General features: G+C 47.5%; 1 long non-coding RNA gene across 1 annotated transcript; it reads left to right on the forward strand.

Annotated features, from left to right (window-relative positions):
- The first annotated feature begins 5,997 nt into the window (after positions 1–5,997).
- On the forward strand, positions 5,998–22,679 carry LOC112547684 (uncharacterized). The gene is made up of 3 exons (XR_012896632.1): positions 5,998–6,977; positions 9,874–9,945; positions 10,672–22,679. It is a non-coding gene; the product is annotated as an uncharacterized LOC112547684 (long non-coding RNA).
- The last annotated feature ends 2,020 nt before the right edge of the window (positions 22,680–24,699 follow it).

Raw genomic sequence — 24,699 nt, forward strand, 5'->3', positions numbered from 1 at the left:
AAGATCCCTTATCCCTCTTAAAATAAGAGAGAGGCTGTTCTCAGTGATAACAGATGGCAGAATGAGGAGCAATGGTCTCAAGTTGCAGTGGGGGTTGGATATTAAGAAAGACTATTTCCCTAGGAGGGTGGTGAAGCACTGGGATGGGTTTCCTAGGGAGGTGGTGGAATCTCCATCCCTAGAGGTTTTTAAATCTCGACTTGACAAAGCCCTGGCTGGGTTGATTTAGATGGGATTGATCCTGTTTTGGGCAGGGGGCTGGACTTGATGACCTCCTGAGGTCTCTTCCAGCTCTGTGATTCTATGATTCTATGACTCTCAACAGGGTTTTCTCTGGTTTGTACTGGAGCTGTGAGCACTCAGACTGCTCTTACATACAGTGCAGCTCCTCCACCTTTTCTCCCCTCCCAGTCCTTCCATAGCCATCCATGACCGTGCTCCAGTCATGTGAATTGTTCCACCAAGTCTCCGATATTCCAGTCACATCATAGTTCTTTGACTGTGCAGGACTTCCCATTCTTCCTGCTTGTTCCCTGGGCTTCTTGCATTCGTATACAGACACCTAAGGTATCTAGTCAATTGCCCTGCTTTCCCTGTTGCACCCTCCTCTGTGTGCTTCCTCCTGGTATTCCGAGGACAGGTCCCCACCCACCAGAGAACTTAGCTTTTTGCAGAGCAGCCACTGCAGCTCAGGAGCCCTGATTGGTCCACTACCTGATTGATCCCTCCCCTGCATCCGCAGCTGTTGCATCCTGCCCATCCAGGCCCTGTGTCCCAGGCCTGGAAAGGGAGGCACTGACTGTCCCTCACCTCTACTAAGTATCCCTGCCGCAGGCACCCCTGCAACACCTCACTTGTACCCCCACTCCACGTATCCCTACTGCCTCCCCCTTCAACAGTGTCCTCTTTTTGGGAACCTGAAATAATCTCTGACCAGTGGAGACTGCAGCCTTCGATAGAAAGAGTACTTCAAAGCCTTTCCCCTTTCTTGACCATCTCTTCAGTCTTGACTTGGTTCAGCTGGAATAGCTGCTGTTTGTTGAAGAATTGAGGCTGTTCACAGTAGTGATGGATGGCAGAACAAGGAACAACGGTCTCACGTTACAGTGGGAGAGGTCTACATTTGACCTTAGGAAAAACTATTTCACTGGGAGGGTGTTGAAGCAGTAGGATGGGTTCCCTAGGGAGTGAGTGGAATCTCCATCCATAGAGGTTTTTCAGTCCTGGCTTGACAAAGCCTTGGCTGGGATTATTTACTTGGGGTTGGTCCTGCTTTGGGTAGCGGGTTGGATTTGGTGACCTCCTGAGATCTCTTCAAGCCCAAGGGTTCTAAGATTTTAGGTGCTTCAGAAGCAATGAACAGAACAGGGAATCATCAAGTGAACCAGTCCTGACAAAGAAGCCAGGGACACCAGCCCTACCTCTGCAGGTTCATAGCCATTGACGGACCCGTCCTCCATGAATGTATCTGGGTCTTGTTTGCACCCTGTTAAAGTCCTGGCCTCCACAACATCCTCTCCACAGGTCGGCTGTGCGTTGTTTGAAGAAATATTTCCTTTAAATCTGCTGCCTATTGATTTCATGTGGTGACCTAGCTAAATAACTAGACAAAGAACAAGATAAACTCACGGACGGTAGGTCCATCGATACTTATTAACTAGGATAGGTGGGGATGGTGTCCCTGGCCTCTGTTTGTCAGGGGCTGGGAATGGGTGACAGGGAGGGATCCCTCGATGATTCCCTGTTCTGTTCATTCCCTCTGGGGCACCTGGCATTGGCCACTGTGGGCAGTCAGGCTACTGGGCTAGATGTACCTTAGGTCTGACCCAGTGTGGCCGTTCTTATGTTTGACCCCCAGTTCTTGAGTATTGGGAGGGAGTAAATAGCTTTTCCTTATTTAGTTTCTCCACACCAGTCATGATGTTACAGACCTCCATCATATCCCCCTTCAGTTGTCTCTTTTGCAGTATGTGGACATAGAGGCTATGTCTAAACTACACCCTTCTGTCAGCACAGGGATGTAAATTAGATGTAACGAAACTGCAAATGAAGCAGAGATTTAAATATCCCGCGCTTCATTTGCATAATGGCGGCCGCCACTTTTTTTCAAGATGGGGCATTTTTTGTACTCCTCAAGGATCTTTCAAAATGGGGCGTTTCAGTCACAAATGCTCCATCTTAACTGCCATTTTTTTTCAAAAAGCCCCATTTTAAAAAAAAGCAGCGGCTGTCATTATGCAAATGAAGTGCAGGATATTTAAATCCCGCCTTCATTTGCACTTTCAATACGTCTAATTTACATCCCTCTGCCGACAGAGGGGTGTAGTTTAGATGTAGCCAGAGTGCAGGCTTGTTGCTGACTGTGGGCCACCTAGGAGGAGGACTACAGTAGCAAGGCGTGGTAAGGCACTCCAGAGCGCTATGACACTGGATAAAATAGTAGCAAAATAGTTTTGGGTTGGTATCTGGATGGGGCTGCAATCAGGAGCAGAGCTGGGTGGCATTTCCTGCCTGGGCCTCTGTTGCGTTCCCCCCCTCAACAATCCTCCATACCCCCTAGCAGGGTGTGCTCCACAGCGTGGGGGCCTCTGCTTTAGGAGATCTGTGGAGGGGTGGGTAGGAATGGGTTGTGTCTGGGTCACTGGTCTTAGGTCTGAAGCTTCAGAAATTGGGTGTGGTGCTTTTGGGCATGCTCAGTAGGTTCCCTGTAGGTCAGTGTCAGAGGTCCCTGTGTTATGGGGTGTGCCCCCCAGCTGGGAATGGAGGCTCATCCAGGGAGGTGCAGCTGGGGCCTGGGCCAGCCCCCACAGGGAGGGGGATGGGAAGCGAATGCCTCCCAACTTTGATCCTGGCCCCACACGTGCCGCATGCCTATGCTCACCTGCAGCTGTAGTCCCAGCCTCAGCCCTCTTACTCCTCTCTGCAGCCTGGCTTACAGCCCCAGGTCCTGGGGTGGGAGGGTGCAAGATAAAGAGTTTAGGGAGCCCTGCTATAGGAGGGCTCAGACTGAGGGCGAGCAGCTGCTCTACAAATGACCACGTCATGTGCCCTGTGTGGGCTGAGTGCAGGAGAAGCTGACCCAGGAGCAGAAAGCAGCACCTCACTTGGGAGCATTTTGAAGCAAGTTAATGATATTGGTAACCCTCCAATAACAGCAACAGGCCTGGTACATGTAGCTAGAAAGGAAGCAGCGCTCAGAGCACTGAGGAGGCCCCTGGCTTTTGCTTCAGCTTCACAAATTGATTTGCCAAAGCAGAGTGTAGGGCAAGTGCCAGAGCGCCAGTCAGTCTGCTGTGGCGTGTGACAGTGCACCAGTCAGTCTGCTGTGGCGTACCAGACACAGCAAGCAACAGTGCACCAGTCAGTCTGCTGTGGCAATAATAAGCATGGCAAGTGACCATATGCCTGTCTGTCTGCTGCGGTGGTACCAGGCACAGCAAGCGACAGCATGCCAGTCAGAGCTGGGTGTTACGTAGGCAGTGTCAGACACGGCAAGAGACAGCGTGCCAGTCACAGCTGGGTGCTATGTAGGTGGTGCGTGTGTGTGTGTGTGTGTGTGTGTAAAAGAAGCTTCAAGAAGCTTCACTCTCCTAGGCTGGCTGAGCTCTGGCCCCACACTTGTGGGGCTGCCCGCTGAGTGGATGCTCTGTGCCAGACCGTGCAAGTGCTGTCCTGGCTCTGACAGCCTCTCTTCCCTGCCTGAAGAAATCACCCTAGAGGCAGGTGTGATTCTAAGGGCTCCTGAGATGCTTGGGGACTGGAGGGCCTTGGCCTAGGATCTCTGGAGAGAGCTTGAGAGCAGTCGTGGGTTGGAGTTATGGTGGCTGCACCCTGTCCTGCCTGCCCTGGTCCTGCTGGACCCTGCTGCCAGCCTGGCTGATAAACTCCGATAACCCCAGGACTGTGGTGGCCCAGCAGGAAGCAGTATGCTCTGAGCAATGAGGGCCAGCTGTGAGCTGGCAGCAGCCAGGGAACTCTGCTTTGGAAGGGAGGTGGATGGGTGTGACTGCCTGGGATGCTCCCTGGGACCATATGGCTGCCTGTGAGTATGTGAGTGGAGATCTCTCTGTGTTGAGGGGAGTGTCAGTGTGTGCAGGCATGTGTGTGTGGTGTTTGTGTTCAAGCCCTGTTTGCTGGGTGTGTGTGTGTGTGTGTGTGTGTGTGTGTGCAGGCATGTATGTGTGGTATTTGTATTCAAGCTCTGTTTGCTAGGTGTGTGTGTGTGCAGGCATGTGTGTGTGGTATTTGTATTCAAGCCCTGTTTGCTAGGTGTGTATGTGCACAGACACAGTTGTGTGACAAGGGTATATATGCAGAGGTATGTGTGAGAGAGGTGTGTGGAGGGTGTGTGCAGGCAGGTATACATGTGGTGAGACCTCGCCCTTGAGTGTGAATGCGAAAGCTTGTTTACAACCATGTGTGTACACATGGAGGATGGAACCAGTGGATTTATGTGCGGGGGTGTGAGCACAGGTAGGGACATGGGATGTCAGCTCAGATTGATCCTGTATACCTCGTTTTACGAGGCATAAGGGATCTCTTGGAAAAGGCTTTCTTTCGTGATAGATCGACGTCTAGACTGCCGCTTTTCTCTGACAAAGCTCCGTACCTAAAAAAGCGGCAGCCATTTTTATGCTAATGAAGCGCAGGATATTTAAATTCCCGCTTCATTAGGAATTTCGCCCAGCCTAATCTGCATCCCTCTGCCAGCAGAGGGGTGCAGTGTAGACATACCCAAACAGAGCTGACCATCTAGAGCAGTAAGACACAGATTGGGAGACGGAGTGTGACTAACTATCAGTATGAGCAATGTGGTGGCAGCAAAGAGCACATTAGTTCCATGTTGGGGGTGGGGTTTACCACAATTGGGCCCAAATTTGGGGTGTTATGGGATGTTTTCCTTTGGAGGAGAAACCAGTGATGGAGTCAGGAGGTGTGATCCTGTAAGGAATGTATAAAGAATGCACAAAGCTCCTTTTCCTCCGGCAGAGGAGGAATGAAATAATAGGAGACAGTTCCCCTCTCACTTGCGTCTCAGGCTATGTCTACGCTACAAGTTTTTGCAGCAGAAAGTATGCTAATGACGGACTCATTAGCATGAGTCGTGATGTCATTAGCATATTTTCTGCCAATGCTTTTTGTGCAAGGGTTTTTTGCGCAAAAAGAAGCAGTGTAGCCGCTTCCATTTTGTGCAAAAAAAACCTTTTGCGCAATATCCTTATGCCTCTCCGTGGGGTTTTGTGCAAAATACAAGTGCCTACTCTGCTTCTTTTTGCACAAAACCCCCCTTGTAGTGTAGATAAAGGCTCTCTATGATAAAAGTCTCTGGACTTATGTCACTGGAGAAGGGGTGACCAGAACCGTATACAGGTCTGGGTGAGGGCGTCCCTTGATTTACATAGCAGCATGGTTATATCTCCTGCATTGTACTCCCCCTTTCCCTCTGCACCCTAACATCTTGTCTGGTTTGCTGACCATGGCTACACATTGAACAGAGCTCCATGGAGCTGTCCGCAGCGATGGCCAAGTTCTTGCGCTGTTTACTGCAGCAGATTGGAACCAAGGCCAGTTTATGAACCGTTTAAGTTACTGTTTCCAATGTGCATTATTTTGCATTTGTCAACACTGACTTTTATCTGCTGTTGATTTGCCCTTTGTCCAAGCCCTCCTGATACTCTTCCCTGTACTTGTCCCACACCAGTAATTTTGTAACATTGCAAATATTGCTCCTCCCTTTGTCCTAGTCGTTAATAGATACCATGAATACCGTGGGATGCCACACAGAGACTTAATCCCCTAAAGTTCATCTGTGAATACAAATTCACAGTATGTTTCAACATTGATTTCTGTCTTTAAGGACTTGTATTCACCTACTCCAAGTTTGATGATCCAGGGATTAATCTCCCTGGATTCGATTTAGCGCAGGGGTGGGCAATAATTTTGGAAGGGGGGGTCACTTCACAGGATCTGACTACAAAGGGATGTGGGGTCAGCTGATCCCCGTCTAGACTACCGCGCTGTGCCGACAATCAGCTGATCGGCACAGCACGGTGGCCATTTTGATGTAAATGAAGCAGTGATTATTTAAATTGCCGCTTCATTTCCCTTTGCCAAGTATACTCATCTACATGGCTCCGTCAACAGAGCCATATAGTCTAGACACACCCATAAGGACCTGCTAAATCAACTGCTGATGGCACCCTCATTGACCCCAGTACTGCACTAGGTCGAAAGGAGTGAGGGAAGTCAATGGGATAGTTTCTCCCATTGATCATCCGCAGTGGGGACACCGCAGAAATTCGACGTAAGGTACGTCATCTCCAGCTACACTCTTCTCATGGATGGAGTTGCATATCTTAGGTCAACCTTCTCCCCTAGTGTAGACCTGGCCTTAGACAGAATCTGATCTATGGCGATACTCTGCCTCTCACCCCGTGATGGTTTGGCTTCTTTAGTAGCCTTTGTGGACGACATTGAAAAAAAACTTTTAGAAAGTCTAAGCTACATGGAGAGAGTTTAGGGCCAGAACAGAAGGGACCACTAGATCATCCAGGCCAGGGCTGGGCAAAATACAGCCACGGGGGCGGATTCGGCCCTGCCGGGACCCTCAGGAACACGCAGCTGCCGTGGTTTAAAGCAGTCCCTGTGGCTCTGTGCTCTGCTTGGAGGGGGAGGCTTCATGTGAATCGCCCCCTCCTCCCGCCACCACAATCCTCAGCTCCTATTGGCTGGAAACAATGGGGCAATAAGAACTGACCTCAGCCAATCTCTCAGTTCATATTGGCTGAAAACAGCCAGCCAATCGGAGCTGAGAGATTGGCCAGCGAGACTGGGGCAGTGCAAGCCTCTTCCCCCACCAGGAGCTGAGCGCCATGTGGAGGGAGCAGCCTGAATTCTCAAGCGGTCTGGGGAGGCATCAGGCAGGCAGCCCAGCCTGCCTTGGGGGTGCTGCAGCCTGCTGGCCAGGAAACACTTAGGTAAATTTCTCCCCGCCAGCACCTGCCTTTGGCACCCCAAACCCTCCTGCACCCCAACTCCCTCCTCTGGGTCACTCCCTGCCCCAGGTGACAACCTCCCTTCCAGACCCTGCACGCCCTCCTCATTCCTCCCCCAAGCTAGAATCCTCTCCTGCACCCACACTCCCTCCCTGAACTTACACCCCAATCCCCTGAGCCAGGTCACAACCCCCTCCTCTACCCAAACACCGGAACCCCGCATCACCTCCACAGAAAAGTGCGGCCCTTGAACACTTACCAAAATCTTGGAGTGGCTCCCCATCAAAAATGATTGCCCACTCCTACCTAGCCTAACCTTTATCTTCCACCTAGTTACCCCTGTATTGAAAACAAAGATTTAGTCAGGCTATGTCTCCACTGTGCAGGTTTTAGCGACAAGTCTGTGTTGACACAGACCTGTCGCTAAGAGCATGTGTGAAAGCTGTTAGTTGGCACTTTTGCTAACAAAATACTTCTACCCCCAATGAGGGCGTTTCCCTTTGTTGACTGCGGATCACTCCTGCTGACAAAGTAGTGTTCACATTTTCACTTGCTGCAGCAAAACTTTGTCATTCATGGGGGGGTTTAAAGCATCCGGGAACAACAAAACTTTTGTTGATCAAGTACAAGTGTAGACAGACCCTTAGACTAAAGCATTTCGGGCTTGGGGAACTAAACTGTTGTGAGCCAAAAGCAGAGTACAGGATGGTGCCACTAATCTCTGAGTCCTCAGCAGTGGCAGAGAATTGATTGGGTGGGATCTGCCCAGATAATTCTAGCAGGCAAACAAACCCAAAGGCAAATACCTCCATGGTCATTGACAGATTTACCAGGGGAAGGGAGGCACATCACCCTGGCTGGCTTCAGTTGTGTGATGTGCACACTCATGATCTGCATGCAAGGGGTGTGTTTGTGAGAGCACATGTGAGTAAGTGTATGAGGTGGCCGGGTCATGGGTGTGCAAATGTATGTAAAATGCACATGCATATAAGTACGTGCTGAGAAGATTTCTGTATGTCCTTCCTGCTATGCGCTCTGAGGCATTCCCTTTTTAATAAGTCTGTTTCAGTCTCCTCCCGATGTAGCAGCTCATGCCCCTGCCTTTCCCCTTTTAAATCTTATTTGGAAGCTTTTAGCTGATACATTAGCCCAATAAAGCCCAACAATTGGAGAGAAACTCAATACCTCTCCCCACCCTGCCCCCCTCTCTGAGATCAAACAGGCTTTAATCAGAATAGAATTTCCTCTGAGAAAATGAGTAAAATCTGTGGCTCACATCCCCCAGCCTGCAGCTCCCCAGCATGGGCTCCCCACTTGGAGAATGAAACTGCAGCAAATTCTGGGGGGGAGGGATTGGGACTACAGTGGTGGCAGTTATCCAAGGGCTTTGCCTTGGGCCTTATTGTCCCTAAAGCCCTTCCCAGTGCAGAGTTCAGGCTTGGGACCAGGGGCTCAATTTTCCTCTCCTTGCAGTGAAATCTGAAGTGACTCCCCTGAGGACAGTGCCATTGCATTGAGGTAAATGACAGGAGCCTCAGCTGCTCAGGGTATGTCATCACCGCCACTAAAACCCTGCAGCCAGCACGGGCTGCAGGGCTGCTTAATTGTGGAGTAATCGTACTTCACAGGGTCTGCACATATACACAGCAATTAAACAGCCCCTTAGCCCGAGCATTACGAGCTTCAATCAGCTGCCATGGGCCAGCCCCGGGTTTTTAATTGCAGTGGTTGGGGGGCCATTGGCTGGGTGGGTTTTAAGACATGCTGGGTGCAAAGTGTGAGTGTCAGGGGGCTGATAGGCTGGCTGGCTGCCATCTCCACGTAAAGTGTCCAGGCCAGGGATGCTGGCTCTGGAGTAACATGGCTGAGTCAGGCACTTCTTGCTACAGCCCAGCAATCCGGGACTACTTCGTAAAGTCCCACAGCACATGAAAGATCCTGCTCTGACGCTCAGGAAATGGGCCCCAAACCCGACTCCAAAGCACCGGCAACTCATTCCAGCCGTGAAGGGGATTGTTTCCTTTCATCCTCAGCCAGGAGTCTAACCGGCCTTTCGTCTCTCCCCAGACAGGGCTTTGAAGGCTTGCCGGGCCGGCCCTCCCATATGTGTTACTGGGGGTGGGGGCAGCACCTACTCTGGGACTGGTATGGCAGGCAGGCATGGAAAGCAGCTGGGAAGAGAATGATTCATCCTCCAAAGAGCAGGGACCTCTAAATGGGCAACACAAAGTGTGGGGAGCGAAGTGACCTCCCCAGCCTGTGGTCCCTGAGCCAGGCTCCCTGCCTGGAGGGCTGGTGCAGGGATGGTGCAGGCAGCAAGCAAGGGAGAACCTCAGGGTGGCTGGGCCTCATGCAAAAGATGGTTACTTACCTCATAGCTGTTGTTCTTCGAGATGTGTTGCTTATGTCCATTCCGTCTAGGTGCGCGCGTTCCGGAAGATATTTGCCCTTAGTAGTACCCGTTGGGCCATCAGGGGAGCCCCCTGGAGTGGCGCCGGTATATCCTAGCATATAACCCCCTGCTGGCCCTCCACCCCCTCAGTTCCTTCTTGCCGGAGATTCTGACGAAGGTGGAGGTAGGCGGGATCGGAATGGACATAAGCAACACATCTCGAAGAACAACAGTTACGAGGTCAGTAACCATCTTTTCCTCTTCGAGTGCTTGCTTATGTCCATTCCATCTGGGTGATTCCATGTAAACCCGAAAGGAGGCGAGGTCAGAACCTAGAGTGAAATGGACTGCAGCACCGCCTGACCTACTGCTGCGTCCCGACTAGCTTGTTGCGTGATGGCATAATGCTTGGTGAAGGTATGGACTGAGGACCAGGTGGCCACCCTGCATATGTCCACAACATGTTGCTTAACTCAATTTTGGTAGGCACTCAGAAATCATGATGATGGGCCCGTGACAAGAACTCTGATAGAAATTATACATGTTTCCTCTTTATTGGTGAGTAGTTTTCCTTCAGTTCCACTAGTCAGCCAGCTCCACATCATCATCCCATAGGGAACATTCTTCTACCTGCCTTAAATAAACAAAACTCCCCTTTGAACACTGGGTTTGGGGGAGTGAGGCTCATCCAGAAGAGCTTGAACATTGTGTCAGTTTTGAATCCCTGGTAATGACTTTTTTATATAGTGTCTCCGCACCTGGAGGATTGCGTCCAGTTCTGGGTTCCCCACTACAGAAAGCATGTGGATGCATTGGAGAGGGTCCAGTGGAGGGTAATCAAAATGATTAGAGGACTGGAGCATATGACCTAGAAGGAGAGAAGAGAAGAGAAGAGTGAGGGGGGATTTGATAGCAGCCTTTAACTACCTAAAGGGGAGTTCCAAAGAGGATGGAGAGAGGCTGTTCGCAGTGGTGACAGAGGGGAGAACAAGGAGCAATGGTCTCAAGTTGCAGTGGATCTAAGTTGGATATTAGGAAAAATTATTTCCCTAGGAGGGTGGGGAAGCGCTGGGATGGGTTCCATAGGGAGGTGGTGGAATCTCCATCCCCAGAGGTTTTTAAGTCCTGGCTTGACAAAGTGCATGCTGGAGATGCTGGATAGAAGGGGAAGAGTTCATCTGCGTGGCCACCAGCAAATGGGAGGGGCACCAAAAATGTTAGCACCTGTGGAACCGCGTATTATACTTGTCGGGGACCCGACCTGACTGCTGCATGTGATTGCAGGCGCTTGCCGGACTCTGATGTGGAGACCCTTAACAAGAACAGCAAGAAACATGGAGGAGTGGAGGGAGATGCAAACTACAGGTGAACCTTTCTAGTCCAGCACCCTCAGGACCTGATTGATGCTGAACCAGAGAATTTGCCAAATCATGGGATGTCAATATTGTCTAGCAGCATTATCAACACTTCTGCTGGTTACTGGGCTCTGAGAAGACATTTAGGAATTAATTAGAGCTAAGCTCAGAACACTGAGAGCCAGGATCAGTGACTGTATACAAACATTATGGGACCGTGGGAAATTTGGCCAAACCCGTAAGTGGACATCCAGCTAACTAAAATTATGCTACACCACGGATGTTGCCAGACAAGAGAGTGCCGGACTAGAGAAGTTAATGAGTGGTAAAATTTAGGGATATGCAGGATAAATCAGACTCTGTTGAGAGCCACTATTTTACCTTTAAATAAGTACACGTCACTGTCTCCCCTACTGTTAATGTTTGAATTCGTGTATTTGCACTTTATATTTTTTCCTATTGATTTTCACTCAGTGGAGTTCTACATTTTGAAGCTCAAGACTATATTAATTAATTTACACCAAGAATAGAAATCATAAGAAATGTTGGACTAGAAGGGACCTTGACAGGCCATTTAGTCCAGTTCCCTGTACTTAGGTAGGACTAATTATTATCTAAACCAGTGTTTCTCAAACTGTGCTCCGCGGAGCCCCAGGGCTCCGCAAGACATCTCCAGGGGCTCCGTGAGGTTGACAAACTGGAAACATTGATAGGTACAGCACATACAATCAGTGGACCGCTAGGGCTCCGCATACATTTTTATGCATGTAAAGGGCTCCGGAGCCCAAAAAGTTTGAGAACCGCTGATCTAGACCATCACTGATAGGTGTTTGTCTAACTTGCTCTTAAAAGCCTCCAGTGATGGAGATTCCACATCTCATTAGATAATTTGTTCTAGGGCTTAACCACCCTGACAGTTAAGAATTTTTTCCTAAAGCTCATTTGCTGATATTTAAGCCCATTGCTTCTTGCCCTGTCTTCAGTGGTTAAGGAAAACAATTTATCACCTTCCTCTTAAAACAGCCTTTTATCTTCTTGGATACTGTTATCCTGGCTCCCCCTCGGTCTTCTTGTCTCCAGACAAAACAAAACTTTTTCAGTCTTTCCTCATAAGTCATTTTTCTAGACCTTTAATCACTTTTGTTGACCTCTTCTGGACTTCTTCCAATTGGTCCACTTCTTTTCTGAAATGTGGTACCCAGAACTGTGCTATGGCTGACTGGTAAAAAATATTCTATTAAGGTTCCCTCAGCTATATAGCTCCATGGTGGGCTCTTGTAATAGCCATTTTGTCTGGCTGTTCAAATTCAGCCCCATCTTGCCCCTCTATACCTCCCCCCAGGAGCCTTTTCCCTTTTGCTTCACAGATCAGAGACAAAACATAACTATTGATGGTGGGGGATGGGCATAATTTAAAGCAGTGGCTCTCAACCTTTCCAGAGTGATTTGCCTTTCATATCCCCAACTTTTACCACACTTAAAAAAAGCCTCTTGTTTCCAAAATTCAGACATGAAAATGCAAAAATGTCACACTACAGCATTGAGGACAAATTGCTGACTTGCTTATTTGTACCATATAATTATAAGATAAATCAACTGGAATATAAGTATTGTACTTACATTCCAGTGTGCAGCATATAAAGCAGGATGTGCTGATGTAGCCCTTGAAGACCTCTGCATAACTCCAGGGATACGCGAACGACTGGTTGAAAGCTTCTGGTGGTATGCAGCAAGGTATCACATCTTCTGACAATGAACAATGCCAGGTGCCCCAGAAGGAATGAATCAAGTGATCAATCCCCTGTTGCCCATTCCCAGCTTCTGGCAAACAGAGGCTAGGGACACCGTTCCTGCCCATCCTGGCTAATAACCAGTTCCATGAATTTGTCTAGTTCTTTTTTGAACCCTGTTATAGTTTTGGCCTTCACAACATCCTTTGGCAAGGAGTTCCACAAGCTGACTGTGTGAAGAAATACTTCCTTTTGTTTTAAACTTGCTGCCTATTAATTTCATTTGGTGGCCACCTAGTTCTTGTGTTATCATCTACTTTTTCTACACCAGTCATGATTTTATAGATCTCTATTATATCCCTTCTTATCTCTTTTCCAAGCTGAAAGTCCCAGTCTTATTAATGTTGCCTCATACAAATGCTGTTTCATCGCCCAAATATTTGTGTTGTCCTTTTCTGAATCATTCTCTAATTCCAATGTACCTTTTTTGAGATGGGGTGACCACATCTGCATGCAGTATTCAAGACATGGGGGTGTCATGGATTTACACAGAGGCAATATAATATTTTCTGTCTTATTCTCTAACCCTTTCCTAATGATTCCAAACATTCTGTTCACTATTGAGTGATAACAGCTAACTTAGCCTCCATCATTTTATATGCATACATAGTCAGAAGTCACTGATGCAGTATCCTGACAGGTATCTTGCTCAGTCAGATGTTGATAACTCTTTGGCTGTGTGCACGTGCTCCTGCTGAGCATTGCAGAAGCTCTGCACAGATAGGCAGCACCGCAGACTCTGAATCACCAAAGACCACCCCCCTTGAAAAAGCAGGGCCAATCCCAAATGCAGTAATGCTCTTCAGTGTCTGGGAAAACAATCACTTTGCTTAAGCAGGGCTTTGAACCATGGGCCTTCAGAATAAAAACCCCATGTATTACCACCTGAGCCAGCCAGACTCACTTATTGCTGTTTTCTCTGTGAGGTATATATGTTTTTGAAATAGAGGCGCTTTGTAGGGTATATGGACTTACATGTATAGTTTGCATGTGTATATATAATACCACCTTATATTCAAGCACAACCATCCTTTTCAATCTGGTATTATAGTCTGGTTCTTTTCCTTTGGGACTGCAGATAGCAACATATTGCTTCTGTGGCATTTACAGTTTGTACCTGTATTATTATTGGTTATAGGCCAATTGCTTTGAAATACAGGGACGGGCATTGTTAGAGTGTGCTCCACAGGATTATGTATATGAGAAGTAAAATAGAAATCTGGACTAATGACATTATAAATGAGGTCGCTCTATAAAAATGTCTTGTTACTGCACAGTACTTTCCATCCATGTTATAGGTTACCCTTACTGTTGGCTGTCAACTATCAGTAGGCTTTGCTGGTCAGGGACCAGAAACAGCTAGCTTCTCTGTTTCATTGATTGCATTGCTCTGATATACCTGCAGATTTACTTATTTGATGTAGTTCTGGCTGTTTCTTAAAGATGCTGTCTTTCAGATAACCTATTGAATAGACAGTATCCACTTTATCAAGTATTTCTGTGTCAGGATTTAGTATTGGTTTTCAGACACTGAACGAGATTGTTTTGAATAATATGTGCCTCAGGTAGGATACAGTGTCACTAACCCAAATTATGACTGGTACTAACAGGGAATTTGTAGTCACTATGGACATGTCTACACAGCAGGGCTCAAGCCAAAATAAGCTATGCAACTTCAGTTAAGTCAACAGCTTATTTTGGCTTTTGGTGCTCTTCCTCTGACTTCCCTTAAAATGAGGGTTAGAGGAGTCGGAGTAGAAGTACCCCAGCTTGACAGCATTTCGACATTATGTTGAAATAACTGCTTGCATGTAAACATGGACTATGTTATTTCAGAATAACGTTAGTTATTCTGAAATAACTCTGCTGTGTAGACATAGCCTATGTAACTTTTTTACTAATTGTTCTTTTATTTCTTGCATTCCTATTGCTTGCTGCCATTCATTTGTTGATTTTTATCTGTGTGGTGGTTAAATGGTTATGCACTGTTATGCACTTTGTAAATGATATACAGCAATGCAATACAGCAATACAGTTGGTTTTACACAGTAGCCAAGTTTACATTCATTAACAGTAATTTCTAGCCGATTGCCAACTTAATTCTCCATACCTGGTAGACTGAGGTGTATTTGACCATTCTCTTATTTATAAAGCGCTTTTTTTTCTTGATGCTTGGGTATTTCTTTACTGTATACTAATACCTTCTGGTGTTTTGGGATGTAATATCTTCTGGTGTCTTTGGTCCATGTAATGCAACCTTAAATAGATTAGTTAATTCATATAATAAAGCTTTTTGTTTGTTTTACATTTATTTTGTTTTTAGTAACCCAAACTAAACACATAGATTAATTTAGTTTGTGTAATAGGAATTTACACATTTAGTTTGTGTAATTTAGTTTGTGTATAGTGTAATAGGAACCAAGTCCATTATAACACAAACTTTACTTTTGCAATTTTTGTGTATACATTTATTTTCACTTGAGGTGCATTAGTATATTGTATACTAAACGTTAATGCTTAACTGCTAAAGCAGATGATCACCATCAACTAGCCTCACCTCAGTGCCCAGAAAAATCATGGAGGGGCTCCTCAAGGAATCAATTTTCAAGTATTTGGAAGAGAGGATAGTGATCAGGAACAGTCAACATGAATTCACCAAAGACAAGTCATGCCTGATCAACTTGGTCGTCTTCTATGATGAGGTAACTGGCTCTGTGAATATGGGGAAGGCAGTAGATGTGATATACCTTGACTTTAGCAACGCTTTTGATGCGGTCTCCCTCAATATTCTTGCCAGTAAGTTAAGGAAGTGTGGATTGGCTAAATGGACTGTAAGATAGATAGGAAGCTGGCTAGATTGTAGGCTCAATGGGTGGTGATCAATGGCTCAATGTCTAGTTGGCAGCCAGCCGGTATCAAGCAAAGTGTCCCAAGGGTCTCTTCTGGTGCTGGCTTTGTGGAATATCTTTATTAATGACCTGGATGAGGGAATGGGTTGCACCCTCAGCAAGTTCACGGATGACACTAAGCTAGGGGGAGAGGTAGATATGTTGGAGGGCAGGGATAGGGTCCAGAGTGAGCTAGACAGATTGGAGGATTGGGCCAAAAGGAAATCTCATGAGGTTCAACAAGGCCTTGGGATGGAAGAATCCCAAGCACTGCTACAGGCTGGGGACCGACTGGATGAGAAGCTGGATATGAGTCAACAGTGTGCCCTTGTAGCCAGGAAGGCTAATGGCATATTAGGGTGCATTAGGAGGAGCACTGCCACCAGATCTAGAGAAGTGATTATTTCCCTTTATTTGGCACTGGTGAGGCCATATCTGGAGTAGTGTGTTCAATTCTGCACACATCCATTAAAGAAAGGATGTGGGTCTATTGGAGAAAGTCCAGTGAAGACAACAAAAATGATTAGGGCGTGGGAGCACATGACTTAAGAGGAACGGCTGAGGGATTTGGGCTTATTTAGTCTAAAGAAGAGAAAAGTGGGGAGGGATTTTATAGCAGCCTTCAACTTCCTGAAGGGGGGATCCAAAGAAGATGGAGAGAGGCTGTTCTCAGAGGTAGTAGATGGCAGAATGAGGGGTCTTAAGTTGCAGTGGGGAAGGTCTAGGTTGGATATTAGGAAAAACTATTTCACTAGGAGGGTGGCAAAGCACTGGAATGGGTTACCTATGGAGGTTTGGAATGTCTGTCTCTAGAGGTTTTTAAATCCCAGTTTGGGATGATTTAGTTGAGGTTGGTCTTGCTTTGGGCAGGGAATTGGACTCAATGACACCTGAGGTCAATTTCAACCCTATGATTCTACAATTCCATAAGAAGATGTATTGGGCTATGTCTAGGCTATGGTGCTTTTTTTGTGGAAGAGCAAACGTGCTCTTTTGGAAGCCCTGTCTTCCTCATTTCCACGAGGAAGAAGGGCTCTTCCAAAAGAGGAGGCTTTTCTGAAATTTGGCCCAGCGTAGATGGGCTAAATTTTGGAAAAGCCCCTTCAATAAAAACTATCGGAAAAAGGTAGGCAAATTGCAGATCCAAACAAAGAAATGGACATTTTGCTAATATTATCTTAACCTTAGTGTTGAGGTTTCCCCTTACATTCTTTCTTTGAATTATAAAAAACACAACTGAGATTACAAAAGTGAGATTACTAAAAGAACAGTATAGCTGGGGTTATGTGTATTACATTGCATTTATCAACATTACAGTTCACCATTTTGTTGTCCGGTTTTGTGAAATCACTTTGTAGCTTTTCCCTGTCAGCTTGGGACTTCCCTATCTCGAGTAGTTTTGAATCATCTTCAGATTTTGCCACCTCCCTGTTTACAGTCCTGAGGCTATCACATGGGTCACAGCATGCTCTTGAGTTGAGAATCAGTGTGCTACAGAGAGGCCAGAGACCAAAAAGTGTCATGTGAGACTGTGGGAAGTTTTAAAACAGCATGAAGTTATGGCATGGATTAAGTACTCTGTGATAGGGGAGAGATCAGTGGTTTGAGCATTGGCCTACTAAATCCAGGGTTGTGAGTTCAATCCTTAAGGGAGCCATTTAGGGATCTAGAACAAATCTGTCAGGGAAGGTTCCGAGTCCTGCTCTGAAAGCAGAGGACTAGACTCAATGAACTCTCAAGATCCCTTGAAGTTCTATGAGATAGGTATATCTCATTATTATGGGGAAAGTTGCATTCAGAGAACTTTAGCTGTATTTCCCAGAAAACTCTGGGCCATTGCAGGTATCCCATAAAGTACTGCAAAAATGCTCCTTATAGGGTTGCCAGGTGTCTGGTATTGACCCGGACAGTCCAGTATTTTCACCTCCTGTCCGGTAAAATTTCAGAAAATACTGAACACCTGAAATGTCCAATACTTTCTGGGTTTTTTTCCCTGCCAAGAGGTGAAAATGCCAGGCACCTGGCAACCCTAAGACATACTCAGCAACTGGGCCCAGTCTCCCCGTCCCCCTCTGGGCCCCCAGACTCCCGCCCCCGGATCCCGCCCCCAGGCCCCCTTCTTACCTGGTTCCGCAGGGAAGCTCCCTTCTGGCTCAACCAGGAAAACAAGATGGCCATGGGCAAAAGCCTAAAGACCTGAGCAAGGGGAAGCAGTGCCTTCCCTGGGTTTTAGTGCTCAACCTCTCTCTGCACGAACTTAAAGGGGCCATGTTGTTTTAATGCTGTTTTATTTATTTATTTATTTGCTTAATAACTCTTGGGGTTCTTTATTTTTTCTCAACAATTTTGGTCTCCCCCCTCTTTTATTCCCCGGTGTTTTTTTATTTGGGGGGGGGGCGGTATTTTTGGTCAAACCATCTGGCAACCCTAGTTCCTCACGGCCTTGCTTTGGGCGTGACACACACATTTTCCACTATCAGAGCCTTTGTGCATTTGCTTGAGTGACACAGGAAAATTGTCAGCCATGGGCCCACCTAACTTAGCTTGACCAGCCTTGGCAGTGTAGACGCAGCCTATGGCACATAGCTCTAGGAGAAGGGCAGGGCTTAGCACATATCTGCCTGTTGGCATCTCCATTGGCTTGCATAGGCAGCTGAATGCCTAGTGTGCTGGCTTTGGGGAATCCCATTATAAGTTGTCTGTCTCTCCCCATCATTGTGCAGGGAACCTTTCATTTTTCCAGATGGGTGCTCCATCCCGTTCAGTCCTGAGGCCCCACCCCCACTCCACCCCTTTCCCCAAGGCTCTACCCTAGTTCCACCTCTTCCTGCCCTCATTCTGCCCCCTCCCCTGAGTTCACTCCACCCTCGCTCTGCCTCTTTCCACCCCCGCTATGCCCTTCTTGCAGCACCTCCTACACACCACCAAACAGCTGATCGGTGGGTATCTGCTCAGCACCCACTGTTTTTTCCATGTGTGTTCCAGCCCCAGAGCACACACAGTGTGTGCTAGGCATTGAACTCTGGCTTTGTGAATTGTACTCTGTTGCTGGGATTTTCTAGTTACCTACAAGTTAGCCCATGTGATGTTCTGCAGAGCTGTCCAGGTGGCCCCATGATCTCAGGCTAAAGTGCATATTAGAGAAGACAGGCAAGGGGAGGAGTCTAACAGGACACCCTGTTTCTCTCCTGTTCTCCCACACTACGGTGATGGGGAGTAGAGTAAGACAGATGTGTGTACAACACCAGAAGCTTCTCAAGCAGCTGTGTGCCAAGCCAGTGGCTCCCAACCATTGGGCCGCGGCTTGCTGCCAGGCTGCAGACCTCTGGCTGCCAGGCCACAGCGGTTCTGGGGGCAGGAGCAGGGGTACACCGCTGTCTCCACAGCTGTTGGGAGAGGCGAGTCCTGCCCTGCCTCTCAGCCAACCAGCTCTGGGCAGGGGCGGGGTCTCCTCCCAGCCATGGAAGAGCGCTTCCCTGCACTGCAGTCCATGTGGCCCTTCCGGTACTCAGGGAATCACTCTTCTGAGGCTGGGAGGGAACCACTCTTTTGTGGCTGGGAGGAGACCCCACATAATGAATATGCAAATGAATACCCTATAATGAATGTGCAAATGTTCAAATAAAATGTTTCCAGTCTGCCAAAAGTTTGTGAATGGGTTTGCTGGTCCCCATTATCAAAAAGGTTGGGGACCACTGTGTCAAGCGATCTAACTGGAGAGCTCATCTTAAAGACTGGGCCCAACAGAGAGACACAGGAAAGCTATCCAAGGGGAAAATTTCCAGGAACACCAAGCTGCACTGAGAGGCTGCTCTCCATGTGGATGGACATGCAGTGGAGAGGACGGAACAAAAAGAATGAATAATTAAGGATCAGATTATGTCACAAAGTCACAGAGTCTGTGACTTCCAGAGACCCCTGTGATATTTCCCCTCTGTCTGGAACAGCAGGGGAAGTGATGTTCCTTGAAGTTGCACAACAGCAAATACATCTGGATGGGAGACTCACATGGATCCCACTATACAGAAAGGCCCCCTTGCCCCTTAACTCCCAGGAGAATGGACGGGAGAGGTCAATGGGGTTATGTCTCCCAGCTGATGATGACTGGCTGAATCACTGCACACAGTGACGAAAGCCCATTTCTCAATGACCCAGCAACATCTGCCAGGAATAGAATCATAAAACTGGAAGGGACCTCGAGAGGTCGTTGACTCCAGTCCCCTGCCCCCACGGCAGGACTGAGCATCTTCTAGATCAGGGGTCTCCAAACTTTTCTGCCCGAGGGCCGCATTAACTATCAAACAGCAGTTCGGGGGCCGACTACACACTTGAGGTCCAAATAAAAAACAATCAAAACATGGATGTTGTTTTTAATTATTTATTTAATATTATTTTATTCAGTTATTATTTAATAACACATTGATACACTACACATGAACACCTGTATTAGTGTGAATGGTGAAATTGTTTCCTGGATGCCAAAATAGAGCCCAGCCCACTAGTGACCTCATGAGAGAGCTAGCCAATAGGATAAGAACGCACTGGCCAATAGGGAGCAAATGTCCACGCCAAGTCCCAACCCCTCTTGCTGTGAGGGACGCGCAGAGCCCGGGCTCGGCCGTCGGTCCGCAGGGCGTGTGGCCGTCCGTTGGCGGCTCCGATCCCCCGCACCTCCGGCCGGGGAGTCTCGCTGCCCAGGGCAAGGGCTGCGCGGGTCCAGAGTCCCTCCTCCGTCCCGCTGGCTCCTCCGGCTTCCCTCTCCTGGCTGCCTGCCCAAAAGAAAGTGAGTGCCGGCCGCCCCTGTCCTTCCGGCCCCTCCCCCTTTTGAGCCGGCACGCACGGGGCGTGCCGCTCACCCTGGCGTCCCTGCCCCTTCTCCTCTGGGTCCTGCCGCCTTCCTCGCCTGCCGCGCCTGCGGCTGTGCGCCCTCGCTCCCCTCCCCGTGGGCTTTCCCCTGGGCTCCGCTGCGCTGCGCCGCTCGGCGCTTCTCTGGGGGAGGGGCTGTCAGTGTGGGGAGTTTCTTCCCTGCCCCAGCTCCGCGGCGCTGCGCCGCTCGGCGCTTCTCCAGGGGAGGGGCTGTTAGTGCGGGGAGTTTCTTCCCCGTCACAGTCTCCACGGGCCGGATGAGAGGGCCTCGCGGGCCGCATCCGGCCCGCGGGCCGTAGTTTGGAGACCCCTGTTCTAGATCATCCCTGATAGATGTCTATCCAACCTGCTCTTAAATATTGCCAGTGATGGAGATTCCACAACTTTCCTAGGCAATTTATTCCAGTGTTTAACCACCCTGACAGTTAGGAAGCTTTTCCTAACGTCCAACCTAAACCTCCCTTGCTGAAATTTAAGCTCATTGCTTCTTCTCCTAGCAGCAGAGGTCAAGGAGAACAATTTTTCCTCCTCCTTGTAACACACTTTTAGGTACTTGGGCTATGTCTCCACTATTGAGTTTTTTCGGAAAAACCACCGTTTTTCTGAAAAAACTTCACTAATGTCCACACTGCAATCACGTCCTTTTGAAAAAAACCTGAAAGAACAGAGGGGTTTTTCCAACATTGGTAAACCTCTGCCTCCGAGAAGAAGCCCTTTTCCAAAACACTTTTGGAAAAAGGCGTGTGTGGACATGGAAGAGAGTGTTTTTTCGAAAGAAGAGGAAAGAGAAAAAAGCACAGGTGGTCAGGTGGCCACTCCGTCCATGGTAATCACAGCTTAAATGCGAGATGGCGTCCATTCAGTGTGTACACTAACGTTCGAAAAAGCAGATTGCTTTTTTGATGTGCTTTGGCAGTGTGGACGCTCTCTTTCAGAAGAATTGGTTTTGGAAGATCTCTTCTGGAAAATCTTATTCCGAAAGAAGCCTGCAGTCTAGACATAGCCTTGGAAACAGCTATCATGTCCCCTCTGTCTTCTCTTTTCTAAACTGAACAAGCCCAATTCTTTCAGCCTTTCCTCGTAGGACATGTTTTCTGGACCTTTAATCAATTTTGTTGCTCTTCTCTGGATCTTCTCCAATTTCTCCACATTTCTTGAAATGTGGTGCCCAGAAATGGACACAATACTCCAACTGAGGCCTAATCAGCACAGAGTAGAGTGGAAGAATGACTTCTTGTGTCTTGCTCACAACACTCCTGTTAATGCATCCCAGAATCATGTTTGCTTTTTTTGCAACAGTGTCTCACTGTTGACTCCTATTTAGCTTGTGGTCTACTATGACCCCTAGATCCCTTTCTGCAGTATTCCTTCCTAGATAGTCACTTCCCATTCTGTATGTGTGAAATGGATTGTTCCTTCCTAAGTGGAGCACTTTGCATTTGTCTTTATTAAACTTCATCCTATTAACTTCAGACCATTTCTCCAGTTTGTCCAGATCATTTGGAATTATGACCCTATCTTCCAAAGCAGTTGCAACCCCTCCCAGCTTGATATCATCTGCAAACTTAATAGTCTATGCCATCATCTAAATCTTTGATGAAGATGTTGAACAGAACCTTTTCCAAAACAGAGCCTGGGGAACCCCACTTATGATGACTGCGAACTGTTAGTAACTACAGAATTCTGCTACTCCTGACTTTAACTGACCTCTGGCCTTGGATGACTGGTTCAAATGCAGTTAACTAGAGGGCTTGGAAAGTGTTCTAATATGACAGAGCTTTCCTGATGTCCTCCCGCTCAGTGTTCTGTGCCATCCCCCTCTCTCACATGCAAAGTCCTCTCAAACCTGTGACACCTTTGGGTCCCCATTAAGCCATACAAGAGTGAGAGGGCCTCTTTTGTCAGCACACAAGTCTCTCTGGCTGGACCTAGAGCAAGCCCAGGTCCCTGTCAGCTGGCACCCGGATTCTGTTGCTACTGAATCACAAGTAGTTGGTTCCAGCTGTGTGGGAAGGAAGTCAGTGGCAGTAGCAGGACAGAGTGTCAGGGATGTGTTTGCACAGAGCCAGGGGTGTGTTTGCTCTGCGCTGGGTCAGTGGGAGTATACAGTCAGCCCTGGAGAATGGTTCAACAGCTGAGTCCACAGGCTGGATAAGCAGTGATGAGCAGGCAGGGGTGTGTGCTCTCTCCTGGTACTGTCCCGGCTGGTGCCTCACTCGGCTTTTAAATCCTAAGCAATAAAATTAGCAGGAGGAATAAGGCAGAGGATGGAAAGAGATTTTCTTCCACAGTCCTTTCAATGGTGATAATCTGCCTTATCTAGCCTCTCAAAGATGGTTCAGTATTAGTATTCCCTCTTAGGGTATGTCTACACTAGCCCCCTAGTTCGAACTAGGGAGGCTAATGTAGGCATTTGAAGTTGCAAATGAAGCCCGGGATTTAAATATCCCGGGCTTCATTTGCATCTTCCCGGGTGCCGCCATTTTTAAATGTCCCTTAGTCCGAACTCCGCGCCCGGGGCTACACGCGGCACGGAGTAGGTAGTTTGAATTAGGATCTCTAATTCGAACTACCGTTACTCCTTGTGAAACGCAGGGAGAGGCTAAGGCCAAGATTTCAAATGCTGGTGCCAGTAAATCCATGCTGGTATAGGTGCTGAAGTATGGTTTGAAAAGGCTAACTTTAAACACCCTAGTAAAATGCAGGACTATGTAGCACTTTAAAGACTAACAAGATGGTTTATTAGATGATGAGCTTTCGTGGGCCAGACCCACTTCCTCAGATCAAATAGTGGAAGAAAATAGTCACAACCATATATACCAAAGGATACAATTTAAAAAATGAACACATATGAAAAGGACAAATCACATTTCAGAACAGAAGAGGGATGCGGGGGGGGGGGGGGGGGGGAGGAAGGAAGGTAAGTGTCTGTGAATTAATGATATTAGAGGTGGAAAAAGTTACATGTCTGTGAGCTAATGGTATTAGAGGTGTCTAATTTTAACATGAATGACAGTTCAGAGGATTCCCTTTCAAGTGCAGATGTAAAAGGTCTTTGTAGAAGAACGCAGGTGGTGAAGTCATTGAGACAGTGTCCTTTCTGGTTGAAATGGCAAGAAATAGTTTTTTCTTTGTGATCTTGTCTGATATCTGTTTTGTTGGCATTAATCCTTTGGCGAAGTGTCTGAGATGTTTGTCCAATGTACATAGCAGACGGACACTTTCGGCACATGATAGCATAAATTATATTTCTGGATGCGCAGGAATATGTGTTCTTGATCTTATAACTCACTTGGTTAGGTCCAATAATGGTATCAGCAGAATGAATATGTGGACAAAGCTGGCAACGGGGTTTGTTGCAAGGGAAGGTACCAGGGTTGGTATTAGTATGGTATGTCCTGTGGTTGTTGGTAAGAATCATCTTGAGGTTAGGTGGTTGTCTATAGGAGACTATGGGTCTGTCTCCCAGAGCCTCTTGGAGTATGGTATCCTGTTCCAGTATAGGCTGTAGTTTATTGATAATGTGTTGGACAGGTTTAAGTTGGGGGTTGTAGGTGATGACAAGTGGTGTTCTATTGTTGGTTTTCTTGGGTCTGTCTTGAAGTAGATGGTTTCTAGGTATTCGTCTGGCTCTTTCAATTTGCTTTTTTATTTCTCCGGGTGGGTAGTTGAGATTTATAAATGCTTGGTAGAGATCCTGAAGCTTCTGGTCTCTGTCAGTGGGATTAGAGCAGATGCGGTTGTATCGAAGGGCTTGGCTATAGACGATAGATTGTATGGTGTGTTCTGGATGGGAGCTGGAAGCATGTAGGTAACTGTATGAGTCAGTGGGTTTTCTGTAGAGAGTGGTGTCTAATTTTCCATTGTTGATTTGTACTGTGGTGTCCAGGAAGTGGACCTCTCGTGTAGAATGGTCCAGGCTGAGGTTGATGGTGGGGTGTAGGTTGTTAAAATCTCTGTGGAATATCTCCAGTGTTTCTTGGCCATGCGTCCAGATCATAAAAATGTCATCGATGTAGCGTAAGCAGAGAAGGGGTGAGAGGGGACGGGAGTTGAGGAAATGTTGTTCTAGGTCAGCCATAAAGATGTTAGCATATTGTGGGGCCATGTGTGTACCCATGGCTGTGCCGCTGATCTGGAGGTATAAGTTGTTCTCAAACTGGAAATAATTGTGGGTGAGAACAAAGTTACATAGGTCTGCTATCAGGTTGGCAGTGGTGTCCTCTGGAATAGTGTTTCTAATTGCTTGTAATCCGTCTTCATGTGGGATGTTGGTGTATAGAGCTTCTACATCCATGGTGGCAAGGATGGTGTTATTGGGGAGGTTATCGATGTTTTGTAGTTTCCTTAGGAAGTCAGTAGTGTCTCGGAGATAGCTGGGGGTGTTGGTTGCGAAGGGTTTGAGAAGAGAGT

The sequence above is a fragment of the Pelodiscus sinensis genome, chromosome 19, assembly GCF_049634645.1.
Source record: "Pelodiscus sinensis isolate JC-2024 chromosome 19, ASM4963464v1, whole genome shotgun sequence".
Classification (NCBI taxonomy): Eukaryota; Metazoa; Chordata; order Testudines; family Trionychidae; genus Pelodiscus; species Pelodiscus sinensis.